This window comes from Chionomys nivalis, chromosome 9, assembly GCF_950005125.1.
Source record: "Chionomys nivalis chromosome 9, mChiNiv1.1, whole genome shotgun sequence".
Taxonomy (NCBI): Eukaryota; Metazoa; Chordata; class Mammalia; order Rodentia; family Cricetidae; genus Chionomys; species Chionomys nivalis.
In genome coordinates, this window is record NC_080094.1 from 29,314,560 (window position 1) to 29,333,779 (window position 19,220).

Here is a 19,220-nt window from a genome sequence, read left to right on the forward strand (position 1 = left end):
CATTCTATGCCCCCCTCCTTCTCCCTGTCCCTTCCTCCCCACTCCCTGTCCTTTCCTCTCTTTCTCTCCCTTTCTCCCTCACTTTCCTCACCCCTCCCTCCTTCCTTTCCTCCCCACCTCTTTCTCCTTTTCCTCCTTCTCTCCCACTCCTTTCCACCCTCTCTCTCTACCTTACCCTCCCTCTTTCTTCCTCTCCCCACCTCTCTCTATGCCTCTGTCTCTGTGTGTGTGTGTCTTTCTGTCTCTCCCTCCCTGTCTCTCTGTGTGTGGCTCTCTGTCTCTCTCTCTGTGTCTCTGTCTCTCTCCCTCCTGTGGTAGAGGCCCATGCTGGCTACCACTGACTGTTCTGTCTCTCTCTGTCTCTCTCTGTCTCTGTCTCTCTCTCTCCCCCCTGTGATAGAGGCCCATGCTGACTACCACTGACTGTTCTCTCTCTCTCTCTCTCTCTCTCTCTCTCTCTCTCTCTCTCTCTCTCTCTCTCTCTCTCTCCCTCTCCCTCCCTCCTGTGGTAGAGGCCCATGCTGACCACTACTGACCGTACTGTCTCTCTTCCCTGCACACAATCCCTCTCTTGTGAACATGCTGTATTTTTGTGACTACCCAAATGCAGGCCCTGCAGGTTAGCTTTCAAAAGAAAACTCTTTCCTCTGAATGGATGCCCATGTTTCAGAAAGCTCAGCTTGGTAATGCAACCAGGCCTTGAACCAGATCCCTAGCCAGCACCTTGTTGCTTCAGCTCATCTGAGAGCCCACATGGTGTGAAAATGATAATAGTTCTATGACAATACTTGGAAAACTACCAACGGTGAAGGGATTGGGCTCTTCAACTTTCCACTATGCCCTGTAAGATAGAATAAAAATATATTATCATAAAAGCATAATGAAAATGACAATATTTTCTATTTGTCTTTTATGTGTATGAGTGTGGGGGGAATTTAGGAAGCCTTGAGTAATGTGTAAGGAGTAGAAGTCTGTAGAGAGCCGTGTGGAGTCACACCTGATGGCTATCCTGAAAGCGAGTGCTCTCTGTGATAATCAACTCCTAATTTCAACTAGGCCTGACTTACCACGCAATGATTGTCAGCTGCTTGCATATGCGTGGACCTATGGGCAGTGCCCACCTGGAAATCTGGGATTGGTAGCCCATGCCTACTTAAGGGCTGGGAGAGGTTTGCCCAGAGAGAGGAAAAGAGAAAGGAAAGGAGAGAGAGGAGAGAGAAGAGAGAGAGGAAAAGAGAGAGAGGGAGAGAGAGGGAGTGAGTGAGTGAGAGAGAGAGAGAGAGAGATTTTACAATTGTCAAAGGTCCTGAATAAACTGATTGCAAGAAGAGCTCCGGTGTTGCGCGTCCTCCTTGCTGGCCGAGGGGGACCGTGACAGAAGTCCTGAGTGGATGTGTACTATTTGATACAGGTGGGACCATGTCAATAACCCAACATCTCAGGCCCATGGGAATGGCAAAACCTTGCCCTGGGGTAAGGCTCCAAGGTTGGCAAAGCCTTCCTCTGGTCTGAGTGCAAATACTGACAGTGTGTGCAAGTGTAAGTTTTTACGAATGATTGACCTGTGTGTTCAAAACCTAGCAACCGCGGCTTCCTCCCTACACATCCTTGCAGCCGTGTTTCCTACAGGCTTCCTACTCTGGCTAGCTAACTGCTCTGCCCTGTAGGAGGCGAGCAGATGCTCTCTCTGGGTATTTATATAATAAACAGATTGAGGTAACAGGGCGTTGTGTAATGGGTGGTCCACGGAAAGAGCTTTGCTTAGCTCACATGCATGATCCCTAGTTTCAAACCCCACTACTGCAAAAATAAATAAATAATAATTAAGTACAAATCAATACATTAACTATGGGAATGGCTTTGGAGCCAGGTAGTGAGGGAACAAATCAGAAGCCAGAGAGAAAGAGCTCACACAACTGAACAGTAGAAATCTTGATCTTGACTTGAGCACTATGCCAGTGAGAGCTGGGACAAAGGAAGGAAGGAGGTGCTTCCAGCAGTTGGAAGGTGCTCCCAGCAGTTTCGAGGTGCTCCCAGCAGTTTGAGAGATGCTCCCCAGCAGTTTTGGGAGGTCCTTTCAGCAGTTTGAGAGGTGCTCCTAGCAATTTGGGGAGGTGCTCCCAGCAGTTTGGAAGATGCTCCCAGCAGTTTTGGAGGTGCTCCAGCAGTTTGAGAGGTGCTTCCAGCAGTTTGGGGAGAGGTTCCCAGCAGTTTGGGAGGTGCTCCCAGCAGTTTGGGGGAGGTTCTCTAGAAGCTAGAACAGGGCATTCTTAGATGGTGACAGAAAGCTCAATGAAGTTGTCAGCTGGTGCAGTTGTGTAGAAAGTATAATATGTGCTTAGGATGAATATGGACACCATTGGGAGACTTCCCAACATAACGGAAGGTACCACTTGGTCTCTCTTGTTTGTACACATGTATGGATTATGTGGATATTTGCATATTAATGTGAGTATATGATGGATGTGTATTGTGTATGTGCCATTCATGTGTGCATTTGAGTGACCATGTACGTGGATGCTGCATGCATGAATGTGTTCATAATGTGAGAATATTATTTCAAGGAAGATATCAATATAATGACCCTTTACCCCCTAGGTTCTCTACTGTGTGTCCCTGAAGCTCAAGAACTATGACAGTAAACCAGGAAGCAAATATTTAACTCAGAAAATTGAATACTGGTGAAATAGTGTTGCATTTAACAACATTAAATATGTCTAATATTATCTTCACCTCCATCAGTTGTCCCAATGCCTTCTTCAAAGTAATATTTTCTCGAATCAGGATTGTGTTTTTGTCCATGTTAATTTAATCTGGACAACTACGGTATCAGAACTCCTTGTGTGGGGCTGCACCACTGCATGCCCCTTTGGACTTCCCTTGTGCCTTGTTCTATGCTTTGCCGCACCACCAGCGCACTGCCCTAAATCTCCTATCCTAAAGGGAACATCCTCTCTGATTCCAGTTCCAAGGAGCAGCCAGACTAGAAAGTCTGCTCTATTCCAGCTGAGCTCATGTCTCCCTTAGTGGATTCCAAGAAGATCCCAGAGCCTCAAGCTCAGATTCTAGAGAAAAACAAAACAAAACAAAACAAAAAACACAACAACAACAAAAAATTCTGGGGATAAACTCTTAGTAAGCTATTTCCTGCTCAATAAGGATAAAAAAGATCCTGTTTAAAGGATTAAAGAGCAAATTAAAACAAGATAAACCAAACAGAAACAAATGAACCTAATTGGATTTCAAATGAATAGCAAAATAAAACTGGAGAGAAGAAAATGCTCAAATAAAAAAATAAAAATTAAAGCCAGGCATGGGGGCATGGGGGCACATACCTGCAACCCAGCACTCAGAGGTTCAAGCAAGATGATCACGAATTTGAGGCCAGGACCTGGGAAACAGCTCACAAACTTGACAAACTGAGTTTAATCCCTGGACCAACATGGTGGTAAAAGAAACCCAACTCCTGACAGCTGTCCTCTGACCTCCACTGTGGTACACATGCACCCACATATACACGTGTCCCTGTGCGACATACAAAATGAATCAATTAATTAGTAAGGAAGTAATTTTATAAACCTTTTTTTTTTAAAAAAAAAAAAGGAATTTGAGGCAGTCTGGGATACACTATCAGACCCTACTTTTAAAACCAAGCATGCAAATGAATTAAACCAAGGAGCCAGATGGCAGTCTTCTATTCTCAGACTGAAACCAACAGGAAGGTTGAGGGTGTAACTCGGTGATTGTGTATACTGAGCCTGCATAAATAAGGCCTCGGGATTTATCCCTGACACCTACTTAAAATAGATAAATAAGACAAAAATGACTACATAAATGTTAAACTCTAACTAGACCATTTATCATGACTGTGTGCACTGCCATCCGGAGACTTTCCCACATTCCTGGGCCCAAGAGCAGGACAGAGATGGGTGCTAGGAACAGCCAGCTCAGCAGAAAGGGGAGGGGCAGTCCAGGATGGACTTCTGACTGTAACCATAGGCGGGTGGATGGAGGGAAGGCGGCAGAGTTTTCAGCTCGGAAAGATCTATAAGCTGCAGGCTTCCAGAGCCCAGGCCTGTCTAGTGCCTCTGCACAGAGAAAGCCAGAGACTCTCATACATACTGTCCTCTCCAGGGGAACTATGCAAGGCTTGGAACACACAAAGGAGTGCTCAAAAAATAGTGGGAGTGGGGCTGGAGAGATGGCTCAGTGATTAAGAGAGGAGCATATTGCTCTTTCAGAGGACCCAAGCTGGATCCCCAGCACCCACAACCTCCTGTAACTCCAATTCCAAGGAATCCAGTGCCTTGCACACACACACACACACACACACACGTGCATGCACGTGCATGCACACACATACATGCTTAAGGATAAATCTTTTATTTTAATCGAGGATCAGGGACAGGCATGAGTAGAAGTGACAATGACAGTATTAAGTTATGAAACTTTGTACAAATTAGGACTTGTGAGTTCATACACATACTACATCACTTTATGTCTTAAAAAGATGATGTCAGTAATGAAGTAACTCAAAGCTACTGGGAGGGCACAAGTGCCTGGAACAGGGACGTAAGGGAGAGGACTTCGCCCTAAGCTGTGAGGACCGGCAGCAGCTTTTATTCCCTAATATGTCCCCTGTGGACCAGGACAAAGGATCACAGTGCCTGGTGTGCTGTCAGGCAGGAGGCCTGGCCTAGAGACCAGGGCTCACACCACAGGCTGGCCCGCCTCATTTTCAGCACACAGGGTACCAGGGTCCATTGCCCGTGGACAAGAGAAAAGCAGACCCTCTGCTTAGCATGCCCACCAGTTTTCTACTGCTGGCTGATCGCTTACCACTGAGTAAATGAACAAGACAGATAATCCAGGTGTAGGTGGGACCCTCTGCTTAGGGTCAACCCAGGATGGCATTCCGCTCGGGTTCATGGTCTTCTGGGCTCGTTAGCTGTTGGCAGTATTTATTCTGTGTGGTTGTGGGACTGAGACCTCCAAACAAAGCCTTCCATGAAGTCCTCAACTCCTACAGGATGTTCTTGGTTCCTGGCCACATGGCCTTAGGCAGTTCCCCATGTGGTTCCACTGTCCCCTTCTGACCATCTTCAGAGTATTTCCAAATGTTTCACCTCTGCTACTGGGATCGGGATCATGTAACGTTATCACTCAGATACTCTCCCGATAATAGCTTCTAGGTCAGACACTGGGGAACTGAATCATAGGAATAACATCTCCAGTTCACAGTCCTCCCCACGGTCAAATGACAGCCAGGCACCTGTGTGCACTGGGAGGCCAGGACACTGGGGTGGCTGTGCGACTCTGCCCACTACCATGGGGGCGACAGGAGGAATTCGGTCCTCTAGATAAGCCCAGTACAGACAACCAGAGTGGCCTGTGCCCTAAAACTTGGGGCTCTTGCTTAAAATGTTTAAGAAAAAAAAAATGAAAACAACAACAGGATTTTCAGTCGTTTGTCTCAAGAATGTAATTAAAAACTATACACTAAGACATGCACAAAATAGTGATTAGGACCTGCAATGTCGATTATAAAATTCAAAACCAACTAAATAAGCCGGGCGATGGTGGCGCACGCCTTTAATCCCAGCACTCAGGAGGCAGAGGCAGGTGGATCTCTGTGAGTTCGAGACCAGCCTGGTCTACAGAGCTAGTTCCAGGACAGGAACCAAAAGCCACAGAGAAACCCTGTCTCGAAAAAAACCAAAAAAAAAAAAAAAAAAAAAAAAAAAAACAACTAAATGTCTGAATGTCTGTCAGTAGGGGCTGGGGAAGTAAATTACCAAGCACCACTTGCTGCAGCGCTAGATCTGTATTTGCTGACATGGAAAGACATCCTAGAGAACCAGTCAAACGGAAAGATGGCTTACAGTTACAGTCCAATGCTACAGAGCAGCCCCCGTTTATGGATTGATATTTATTTATACCTATGCATGCAAAACTACTAAAGCTGGTTGAGATGTCTCTACGCTATGGTCACAGATATGCCTTCTCCATGGTGTTTTAACTACTTTCAACAAGCATTTGACAGTCTTCTAATTAGCAGCAAAATGCTATGTTCCTTGCTTTAAGAAAGAACAGGGAACACCAAAGCACGGTCCCTTCTTACCATGTTTGAGGCTCTGGGCTCAATCCCAGCACTCCAAAAGGAAAGAGTCAGGCACCTTAGAGGAAGACATTTTCTCTTTCAGTCATTAAAATGGCAATGCAATCTTTTCTCCCTCCCTCTCCAACTTTACACAGCAAGAAAAATTTGTAAAAGAAAAAATTTTCACACTACCTTGTCTAATAATACTGAATTGAATGTCTTTTCAGAAAAGAAAATTTGAGTTGCTCATTCACGAGTGACAAGTCCTGAAATACATAAAATGCACAGAGCTTTGGGACACGTGGAATAAGGTGACCAGAGCGAGAGAACATAATATGCATTTCTAGAATAATCTGGCAATAATAGCAGGCTAAACCAGCATCCTTCATGTACTACAAATGTATTACTTGCATATCAGTTTCTGATTCATTTACTTTCAAAATTTGCTTATTCCTTCTGTTAAAACATTGCTGAAGCCATCAGCCAGTTCATCTTTAAAAAAATGCAGACCGGCTCCCGTGTCAGACCGATTCCCCCGTGTGTCATTATGGTTATGTTATTCTACACCCAACAGCTAATACTCTGAAATAATAACAGATTTCAGCCTTGCTGGAGTATTAGCTTCCAACATGTGGCTGTCTTTTCATGGTAAGAATTAATACAACCACCAGGAGCCTCTCGTTTGTTTGCCTCCCAAGTTCTCACGCACAAGCTTATGCGCCTGTCAATCAGCTGTATTTCATCCAAATAATTCCACATTGTGGTTGTATTTTAGAAATGCTAACTTGAAAAAAGAAAAGAAAAAAAAATGCATGCTCTTCATGGCTGCCGTCAGCAACAGGGAATGAAAATTCAGGCAAGCAGCAGAAATCCTTTGGGAAGCTCCTCATGGGAAACCCAGGCACGGCAGCTGAGGCCTACCCTGGTACTCGTTCACCGAAGGAAGCTCTTCTTCCTGAAAAATCTGTCCTCGCTTCCTCCTGGAAGGAAGGTTACTTCCGACTCCACCAACATGATGAAGTACTTTCTTGCAGGTGCAACAGCCCACAGGCCATCCCTGACAATGGCATGTACCATTCCGCCAGGTTGTAAAGCAGCAACAGCCGCCAACACTGTTTTGTCCCACCCAGCCCCCTGCTCTGCTCGCTGGGCTGGTATCCCAGTTTACATTTGGTTTCATGCACAATGCCTTCTGAGAGGTTGGAGAACGGTGGGACTTCCTACCTGGCGGTGTGTGGGTGTGTGTGTGTGTGTGGTGTTGTGCAGGTCAGAAAATGGCATCAAGTGTCTTAGTCTATTGCCGTCACTGAACCCGGAACTCGCCTGTTTGGCTAGGCTGGCTGGCCAGCAAGCTAACTCTGCCTCCCAGCACTAGGACTAGAGGCACAGACCACCACGCCCAACTTTTTCCATGGATGCTGGAGATCTGAATCCAGGTCCTCAGTTTTACTTATTTAACTTGTCCATAACCCCAGCCCTACTGCCTGGTACTGCTGAGGCACTTGTCCCCTTTCCATACATCCCATTGCCATAACATGGCAAGTTTTGGGTGTGTGTCCATGCCTGAAACAAGCTCTGTGTTCACCTGAAATATCTGAGTTAAGACCTGACAATGGATTTGTCTGTGCATAGATAAAAGAGCCGATTCAGAGATGATGTTCACCCCCAGAACATATGGCCTTGAGGCTTAAGTTCTCCTTGGAAAGGGCCACGCCTTCATCAAGAGGACAGTGAAGTTCCAATCAGTTTGAGAAACCACTTGAAGCCAAATGTAAGCTGGGACCCCACCTGAGCGCTGAGCAGAGCAGAGCCCAGAACACACGCACACCTGGGTGACACAGATGGTGTCTGAGGCTGTTGCTACTTGACAGTGTGACTGAATGATACACACCGTTGTCAGGGATGGCCTGTGGACTACTGTACCCACAAGAAAGTACTTCATCGTCTTGGTGGACTCGAGAGTTGCAACAAAAATTTTAAAGCAAACTTCACAGCACACGCAGCTCCCAGTGTCACTATGGCAGATGAATATGTGATGGGAAGACGGAGGAGCAAAGTGTGTTTCTTTTTTTTTTTTTTTCTTTTCTTTCTTCGGGGGTAGGCTGCAAAGGTGGAAGGCAGACATGGAAGGAGTGAGAAATGAGTGGGACTGGGGTGTGTGGTGGCCGTTCTCAAAGAATCAATAAAAAATTGTGTTAGAAAAGGAAAGTCTGAGTTCTGACGTCAGAGGGCAGCACTGAAGAGAGGATCCATGAACTCAGAGCCAACAGATGAAGTGAAGCTCAGGTCACAGGCTGTCACTCCTCTCTTCTGTGCTTTGTGTCCCACCCACTTAGTCCTCAGTATCAGCTTACAGATTCCCTGTTTTCAGAAAAGCTCCTCTCCCTCGGGTCCTTGGCTGTTTCTTATATCATGGGGACTCGTTCTCAAATCCTACATGATCCAGCCTTGCTCTTGCCTCATCTATGTGTAAATTCCCTCCTGTATCTCATGATCAAAGGATCCCTGCAGGCAGAATTTTCTATCCCACTAGCCAACTCCCAAATAAACATGCAGAGACTTTTTTTTTTTTTTTTTTTTGGTTTTTCGAGGCAGGGTTTCTCTGTAGCTTTGGAGCCTGTCCTGGCACTAGCTCTTGTAGACCAGGTTGGCCTCAAACTCTCAGAGATCCGCCTGCCTCTGCCTCAAAAAAAAAAGGGAGCGAGAAAAAGTAAGAGAAAGGAAGGTAGGAAGGGAGGGGAGAGTGAAGGAAGGGTTTCATACACTTTGCATCCTATAATTCTATCATATGTAGATAATACATTATGTATTCAATGTACATGAACATGTGCACACTATGTGTGTTAAATTATAGATCCAATGTTATCCAGGTGGGATGTTACACAAAGAAGAAAGTCATCTTTCTTTGAAACACTTCTTTTCCAACTGTTTGGGGGAAATGCCTAGATCAGCAGTTCTTAACCTGTGGGTCACAACCCCTTTGGAGGTTGAACCACCCTTCACAGGGGTCACACATCAGCTCTCCACATATCAGATATTGACATTATGACTCATAACAGTAGCAAAATTACAGTTATAAAGTAGCAACATAAGCAGTTTTGTGGTTGGGGGTCACCACAACATGAGGAACTGTATTAAAGGGTCACAGTAATAGGCAGGTTGAGACTCACTGACTTAGATGAACAAGTCTGAAAATCTCTAAACAAAAAAATTCATGTACTTCAAAGCCCATCTGGAAAGAGACATCCTAAGTATGGTTAACTGTAGCAGGACTCTGACTAGTTGGAATTAAACTAATCAGAAGTCCAGCCAATCATGGCACACCATCTCTAAGAGGGCAGCGAAGGTCCTACCATAAAGCTGCACTTCTCCTATTCCGCAGGAAAAACCCAGGCCTCTCCCTGACGTCAGGACACTGCAGTCACCATGTTTCTCTTGTCCATGGAACCTACAGTCACTGCAGAAATTACAAGATGCAGCAGCCGGCTCCATCTCTCCTACCTTCCTCTCCTTTTTCCTCTTCTTTACGTTCTCCTCTTCTGCCTCGGTCCTTCTTGTGTTATGGACAGGGCTCACTATACAGCCCAGGCAGGTCTTGAACTTGGACTCAATAGTCTCCCACCTCCTAGGATTACAGATGGGCACCATCACCCAGCTCCTACAGTACTTCTTTAAAATGTTCTATTTTTTTTTAATATGTCACTGGACAGATACATTCTAATACTTTTAATAAACTGAAACAAAATTACTATATTCAAAACTAGTATATTAACTCTAAATTAAATTTCAAACATTGTCCCCTCCCAATTTCATTTGTTTAGCACTTAGAGAAGTATTAATAAATTATATGTTATATGTTACATATATAATTTTATTACTTTTTATTACTTATTACATTTGCTTATTTTCACATGTGTGTGCTTGTGGTGCAGATGTGGAGGTCAGAGGCCAACTTTTGGGAGTCAGATCTCTCCTTCTACCTTGTGGCCTTGGAGAAGTGAACTCAGGTGGTCTGGCTCCATGGCAAGAATCTTTACTTGATCTGTCTCAAGGTCTAGAAATTCATATTTTTACCCTTAAAAAAATCAACTAGGGACTGTAAAACCTGACAGCCCAAGTTCAACAGCTAGAACCCGCATAAGAAGATAAATGAGTCCAGACAGCTGTTCTTTGACTCCCACGCATGCATCATGACATGCATGCACACATGAACACACACATGTAATAAAACTTAAAAGTTAAAATAAAGATGTCAACAAACTGGAATAAAGAACATTCAATTCAAAATTCTACTATGGCATTTATTTGTGATTTTTAAAATAGTTTTTGCTTATGTGTATGTGTCTGTGTAAGTATTTACCAAGTTCATGAGTACCCATGAAGGACAGTTAGTGTTACAGCATTTGTGAGCTACCCAATGTGGGTGCTGGGAACTCAGGTCCTCTGAAAGAACAGCAAGCTCTCTTAACAACTGAACCATTTTTTGGTCCTCTGTTTGTGGCCCTGATTGACAAAAAGAAAATATTTCCAAGATGCTAAACATTTAAAACGAATTCATACTCACGAGCTTCAGAAGATGCATGGACAGTATTTAATTTTTACTTATTTATGTTTTGGTTTTGAGATGCCTTAAATTCCCCAGGCTTGCTGTTAACTTAGCGTCCTCCCACCTCAATCTCCTAAGTAACTGGGATTCATAGTTACTGACAATTAATAGATTTTAAAAGACTCTATTCAAATTAGGCACAGATGCCTCTAACCAATCCTGAGACTTGGGATGTAGAAGCAAGAAGATCAGAAGTTCAAGGCTAGCCTTTCTTGAGGCCAGTCTGCAAAAGGAAGGGGCATAGGAGAAAGTGAGGAGGGAGGAAGGAAGAAAGAAAGGAGGGAAGGGAGGGAGGGAGGGAGGGAGGAAAGGAGAAAGGGAAGGAGGGAGGGAGGGAAGGAGGAAGGAAAGAAGGGAGGAAGGAAGGAAGGAGGGAGGGAGGGAGGAAGGAAGGGAGGAAGAAAACAAGGAAGAAGGGAAAGAGGGAAGGAAGGAAGGAAGAAAGGAAAAAGAAGATGAAGATAAAAAAAAGGTGACTGGGCAGGAAAAAAGGAAATAAAGAAAGAAAAATAGATGAGGAAAGAAAAGAAAGGGCTAGCAGAATAGCTCAGTTGGTAGCACACTTGCCTAGCATGCACAAGGTCCTGGGTTCAAACCAAGCACAGTGGCTCATGCCTATAGTCCTAGCACTTAGGAACTGGAAGCAGAAAGATTAGTATCCTTCAAGCAGCCCCCAAAGGAGTTTCCTTCCCTTCTAACCTCAGCTAAAGGAGGGGCTAAGTCCTATTCCCTTCCTGCTTGTACTTTTTAATACAAGCCCTCAAAAATCATTGTTACCCTATCCTATCCCTCCCCTCCTCACCCCTGGAAAAACACCCACCACGGAAAAGTAAAGGTGGATACATTTCAAGTATGATGGGCATTTTCAAAAGCTTAATATAGAAAGAGTCATCTTGCACCATCCTTGTTAGTAAAAGAAACTGTCTTGTTCAGTTCAGGACCAGACTACGCACAAGTCTATCAGTAGTAATGCTGCATTCACAAAACCAGTGGCTCTCTTGTCGTCTCCAGCACACCGACGTGCCGCTTCCTGGATTCTAAATACAAGAGTTCTAGATGATAGTGTCTCTCATGTCGTTATACATAGGCATCATCTGTTCTTGCCTCAAGGGCCTGTGGGAAGTCAGTGACTGTCACGAGACCTCTTTCATGTGAAAGCCACGGCCCTGCACCTACATGGCCTCTTGAGTCCCCAGACTTGGGCCAAGAGGAGAGGTGTGTTCAGCATCTGGCCGCAAACAACTCCAGGGCCCTGGCAATGAAGTGGTATTTCCCCCAGGATGGAAGCACGTGCTATGGAGAATAAACAAACCTCTGAATGCTATCTGTAACAGCTCCATCTGCTGGTTCCCAGATAATGTTACAGATCTGACAGGTGGCCATCGATCATATTGATCCAATAATAAACACTGCATTATAATGAAAGTTCTGTCGTTTTTCTTCTCAACTCAGCCAGAACTGTGCCTGGGCCAGACACAAGCCAGCATACACAAACAGTGGCTGGGGATGCCAAAATAGAAAAGAAAGGCTGATCTGGGGGGACAATCTAGATAAATATAGAACTCTCCAGAATAAACAGCACCATAAAGCAACAGTAAGGCTCCTCTGTCCCTCTTTGTGACATGTGACAATAAACCTTCCTATTCTGCCTCTCAGGTTTTCCTCCCAGGAGATGAGCGAAGTGACACTTGTTACTCAGGTCCTAGTTGTGTTAAGAGGATTACTGTAATGAGTCCTTGCTCGGTGTGCTGTGAGCGCCTGAAAGCCACGAGCCTATGAAGATGAGGACAGAAGCATTATAATTACATCTCAATATTCACTGGGAGTTATTAGTAAGCCTAAAATCTTCCATTAATTCAGTGAGAATTATATATCTATCAGAGACATGCAGTTATGTATTGAAATATCAAAGGGAGGGGTGCCAAAGAGAAGGCACACTGAAAGCAGTGTGGCAGAGCTCTAACAAACCAAGCGCACAGCCGCTTTCTCAGCGGGCGCACAGTTCCAGGGGACTTTGCTGTTTTCTCCAAACTGTTGGTATACGTATGCCCATTTTCCTAATGGAATTTGTGTGAATCGGCTGCCTGTCACTTTAAGTGATACCCAAGAAAAACTGATGTGACAGAGAGAAAAGTTTTAGAAGTATCCCAGTGTGCTCACACAGACCACTTGCTTGACAAGGTGCTGGGCGGCCACGTCAGAAATTCATGGAGGGCAACTGCTCACCTCATGACTGGGAAGGGAAAAGGAGGAAGAAGGGGCTGGGTTCCTACAATCCCCTTCCACACGCCAATGGCCTGAAGACCTTTCCATAGGCCCCACTTCTTTCCTTCTTCTCACTCTCTTTTATTTCATATGATCTTCGTGCTATTGTTATCTTGTTTAGCACATAAAAATGAGTTTTGTTATAATATTTCCATATATATCATTACACTTTGCTCTTATTTATTCCAAACTTCCTTTCCCATCCCACTCCTCCCCCCTCATAGATCCTCCTCCCCCTCCTAAGCAATCTCCCCTCCTGCTTTCATGACACATATTCTATGCCCATACCCACTCTTGTCCCCCACCTCTCCCTGTAGATTTCTTACCCAATTTTAACTTTCAGATGGGGGAAGGGAGGTAGAAGACAACATCAAGAGTTTTCACATATGAGAAAAATATGCAATTTCTTGTCTTTCTGAACTTAGCCTGTTTGCTTGACATATGATTTCTAGTTTCATTCATTTCCCTGCAACTGCCAAAACTTCATTCTTGTCTATGAATGAATGAAAATCCAGTGGGTACACCACGGTGTCTTTATCCATCCATCTTTTGTTGGGCATTTAGGTTGCTTCCATGGTTTAGCTAGTAAACTATAATCAAACTATGTAAGTATCTCTGCAGTATACTGATGTCAAATACTTTGAGTACGTACCAGGAGTAATAGTTCCGCTACTAGTGTTTTGAAGAACTGCCATACTGATTCCCATAGTGCAAGCCTCAGTTTCTAAAGGATCACTTCTCAATGGTGCCCTACAGTGGCACCTTCAACATCTGAACATTTGGGGGGTACTGACAGCTATCCAAACCAAGTTGGGCATAGTGGCACACGTCTGTAATCCCAGCACTTGGGAGACTGAAAAGGAAGATAGTGAATTCAATACCAGACTAGACTACAAAATTAGATCTTGCCTCAAAAAGACACAAACAACTAAAAAATCCACCCTAACAATAGCAAGATTACTATTCAAATTCTTTCATCTGCCTAAAAGTTCTAGCTTTCTAAATGTGTATGAAATACTGCACAGCAAAACCCAAAGTCTTTACACTCAGTGGCCAGTGCTGACATTGGACAAAAGATGACCTTACCAGGACATGACTCTGGATCTTTGGGCCCTCTGTTATTCTCCTCAACAATGTCATCCCATCCAAAGTATTTTGGGTTGAACTGTGGCCCCCTAGAAAGAGATGTGCTGGAGTCCCTATCCCTGGTCTTTTGAATGTGACCTTATTTGGATATGTGTTTACAGAGGGAAGCAAGTAGAGAGGTGGTCACTGGAATGTTACCAAATCAAGTATGATTGTTATCTTCATTCTTAAAAGCATCAGAGCTGGACTGAAGTTCCATGCTAGAGCACTTGGCTAGCGTGCGGAAGGCCATGGGTTCGATCACCAGCACCACAATTCCAGGGTCTAGGGATGGAGGCATCACAGGTATGCCCAACGGGAAGAGACAGGGAGAATGCAGTCATTGCTAACTAAGGATGGTGCCCCGAAGCAGATCCTTCCCTTCAACATTTATAAGGAGCCAACCTAGTAGCATGTAGGGTTTGGGCTTCTGGCCATCAGACTATAGATCATTGCTTAAGACATTCCATTTGTGGTTCTTGCTACCCAGTGATAGCAAACTCATACATACACCAAGTAAACACAAAGCTTAAGTAAAAGTTATTTCTGAAGCTAATATCTAGGCTACTTTATCAAGAAACAAGACCAGAGTCACCACAGCTCCTCTATGCCAGGCAAAATGGCCAGACTGTTTCTTCTTATGCAACATCTTTGCCTATAAACACTTCATTTAAGACACTAGCAATGTGACTTGGTGGTAGAGCAAGCAGGCAGTCACAGTATCAACACCCAGGACCACAATAAAGAAAAAACAGTCCAAACAATTTAAAGTCCTAAACTCAACAAGATTTACAAATTTTTCTGATGATATCTAAATTGACAAGAGACGGAGACGGTGGAAGAAACCTTTTCTTCATTGCCAAGTCTTTTATCAAATTCGCTTCCATGATGCTTCCCATTGAAATTGAAAACTGTCAAAGAATCACTGAGATTTATGATGAGGTTTCTTTCCCCAACAGCAACATCAGCACCAGCCACAATTTGACAACCATGATCTAGATGACAATTTTGTGATTGGGCCCAAATGTAATTTTTTTCTTCCTCTGATGCTGTAATTGCTCAGACCTTATCATTTCCTTTATTGTGATATCAGCCATGATACTCTCCCCCCCCCCAAAAAAAGATCACTCAAAGAGCTAAACTCACTAGGGCCAGATAAATATAACTTCACCAAGAAAACCCTAGGGGACTCAAAAACTGACTTGTAATTCAGCCAATGGATTTGCCCATCACCTACGGGAAGCTATCGGGATGAAGTACAATGAAGTCTAATTTCCTGCCTTCATCCTCACACTCCTAACACATAAAAGGATCAGGGACTGTAAATAGGCAATTATTACAGGAAATGCCAATCGCACTTGCTCTCTGTGCCTTTCTGTGTGTTATTTCCAATGAGGCAAGTGTGGTCAAATGCCTTCTAAAAAAAAATAGGCTGCTTGATCTCTCTGATTTGTAAACGCCAAGCAATAAGCCTTCCTTTGGTAAGGTCTCCCCTGGTAGAGAATAATCCCTACCCTGCTGCCAAAAGAAGGACAAAGGACAGAGGAACAGGCAGGACATTGCCTTGGACTCATGGAGTAAGGTAAGCAGTGAGCCTGGTAAGAACTCACTGTTGTATTAGACAACACCACCCAACTACCCTGAGCTTAGAACACCCAACTTTGGGATGCAGCCCCACTCCTGCCCTGTGACCTCTTGTCTGTAAGAGAACCATTTCATGCAGATCGAAACCTCTAACCAGAAACCAAAGAATAAGACTGGCCTTTAATATGCAATGTTAAATATGCAATACTTCTGGGGTCACGGGTGTAGCTCAGTGGTAGAGTTCATGTGCGTGAACTTGGCATGTACATGGTCTTGGTTGCAATACTTCTATAATCCAAGAGCACCAAAAATAATGTGACTTTTCATTTTAGAGTTCACATCTACTATATGTGGGTTTTTTCTTTTTTTAACTAGAAAACAATACAAGGTCTCATGGAACAATCCTTTCTTCAGTTCTGAATGCTGGCAGTTGAGAAGTGTCCCTCGTTGCCATTAACAGAATGAATTGAAAGAGAAGGAAAACTACAGGAGAAAACAAAAATAAAAGAAACAAGAGATGGTCAGGCATGGTGGCTCTCAGGAACTAGGGGTAGCCAGATCTCTGTGAGTTTGAGGCCAGCTGGAGCTACAAAGCAATTTCCAGGACAGGCTCCAAAGATACAGAGAAACTCTGTCAAAAAGAAGAAGAAGAAGAAGAAGAAGAAGAAGAAGAAGAAGAAGAAGAAGAAGAAGAAGAAGAAGAAGAAGAAGAAGAAGAAGAAGAAGAAGAAGAAGAAGAAGAAGAGGAAGGAAGAAGAAAGAGAGAAAGAAAGAAAGAAAGAAAGAAAGAAAGAAAGAAAGAAAGAAAGAAAGAAAGAAAGAAAGAAAGAAAGATGAGCTTGTCATGATGGCACATCCCAGCATAAAGGAAGTTGATCAGTAATAGTTCCAGGTCAACCTTGACTACATAGAAAAATTTCTTAAAGATGAATAGCAGTTGAATACTGTTCTTTCAAGATCTGTCAAGAACTTTGCTGGGATTTTGATAGGCAATTCATTGAATCGGTAGACTGCTTTTGATAAGATTGCCATTTTTACTATGTTCATTCAAGAGCATGGGAGATCATTCCACTTTCTGGTGTCTTCTTCAGTTTCTTTCTGCAAATATTTTTAAGTTTTTGTCGTACAAGTCTTCCACTTGTTTGGTTGGAGTTACTCCGAGATATTTTATGCCATCTGTGGCTATTGTGAAGGATGATGTTTCTCTGATTTCTTTCTTGGCCCATTTATCATCTGTGTAAAGGAGGGCTACTGATTTTTTTTTTTTTTAGTTAATCTTGTATCCTGCTACATTACTAAAAGTGTTTATGAGTTGTAGAAGTTCCTTGGTAGAATTTTTTGGGGTCACTTATGTAAACTATCATATCATCAGCTGTAGTGAGGAGCGGAGGGCTGCATTTCCGGCGCCCTGCCGCCCGCATGGCTAGCTTATGCCCCGAAATAATTACACTAAAACTGTATTCTTTTAAACACTGTCTGGCCCATTAGTTCCAGCCTCTTATTGGCTAGCTCTTACATATTGATCTAACCTATTTTTAATATTTTGTGTAGCACCACGAGCTGGCTTACCAGGAAAGATCTTAACCTGCGTATGATCATGGGAGAATCATGGCGACTGACTGACTCGTCTTCTTTCTCCCAGCATTCTGTTCTGTCTACTCCACCTACATAATTTTCTGTCCTATCAAAGGCCAAGCAGTTTCTTTATTAGTTAACCAATGAAAGCAACAGATAGATACAAGACCCACCTCCATCAATCAGCAAATAGTGAGAGTTTGACTTCTTCTTTTCCAATTTGTATCCCCTTGATCTCATTTTGTTTTCTTATTGCTGTACCTAGGACCTCAAAAAACTATATTGAATAGATATGGAGAAAGTGGACAACCTTGTCTTGTTTTTGATTTCAGTGGGATTGCTGGAAGTTTCTCTCCACTTAGTTTGATGCTGACTGTTGTCTTGTTGTATATTGCCTTTATTGTATTTATGTATGTTCTTTGTATCCCTGCTCTCTCCAAGACCTTTATCATGAAGGGATGTTGTATTTTGTTTAAAGCTTTTTAAGAATCTAATGAAACAACCTAAATGCCTCTCAACAAAAGAATGGATAAGAAAAATGTGGTACAAGCCGGGCGGTGGTGGTGCACGCCTTTAATCCCAGCCCTCAGGAGGCAGAGGCAGACAGATCTCTGGGAGTTCGAGGCCAGCCTGGTCTACAAGAACTAGTTCCGGGACAGGCACCAAAGCTACAGAGAAACCCTGTCTTGAAAAACCAAAAGAAAAAAAGGAAAAAAAGAAAGAAAAATGTGGTACATTTACACAATGGAGTACTACACAGCAGAAAAAAAATGACATCTTGAAATTTACAGGCAAATGGGTGGAGCTAGAAAACATCATATTGAGTGAGGTAACCCAGACCCAGAAAGACAATTATCAAATTACTCACTCATAGGTAGTTTTTAAACATAAAGCAAAGAAAACCAGCCTACAAATCACAATCCCAGAGAAGTTAGACAACAATGAGGACCTTAAGAGAGACATGCATGGGTCTAATCTACATGGGAAATAGAAAAAGACAAGATCTCCTGAGTAAATTGGGAGCATGGGGATCTTGGGGGGTGGTTGAAGGGGAGGGAAGAGACAGGGAGGGAGCAGAGAAAAACATAGAGCTCAATAAAATCAATTTTAAAAAAAGAAAAAAAGGAAAGGAAAAAAGAGGTATGGAGGAAAAGGCAAGTGAGCGGTAGAGGGTGAGGGGGAGTAAAGAACCAGGGAAATAGGAATGAAGGCAGAAAAGCAGACAATGGAAAAAAGGAACAATCCAACTTAGATTATGAAAACTACAGCAAGAAAGCAGGTGGTGAATGTAGGAAGCACCAACACTGAAGCAAAGAACACTGAACCAACACCAGGGACATACTCAGGCATCCACATCACTAAGCAATCGCTAATTCACCTGAGTTGACCCAGCAGCCAGTCACAGGCAGAACTGATTTGCCTCCTGACGAGACACTAAGGTGTACTTACTTCACACATGGGGCACGCTTGTGCTCCTGCCCTGGGATCTGACACTCGTAGCTGTCCAGAGGTAGATAGCCAGGAAACTCGAACAGGAAAAGTGGTCTGACAAGGCCAGAATGTAGAGCGCTCTACCAAATGCTCTGGATTCTCCAAGAGGAAGGCTGGGAGAAGAATGAGTGGCAAAGGTATAGTGTGATGCATTCAAAAAGAGTAAAGACATTAGCAAAGCTTTCCGGGCTGGGATGTAGTTCAGTGGCAGAGTGACTGCCTCATATCACCAAGTTCTATGTTCAATATACAACACAATTTAAAACAAAACCTCAAATCCAAGGACTAAAGCTGTAGCCTGCAGTAGATGATGTGCTTAGCGTGTGTGAGGCCCTGGGTTCAATGCCCAGTACCAACAAAATCTCCAATATGGTACATGATCCTGGGATAAGTCCTACATCTAAAAAAGCTAAACTGTTATAAAAATACATTGTGTTTTCCTTAAAACTTAATAACTGTAAAAAATGAATTTCA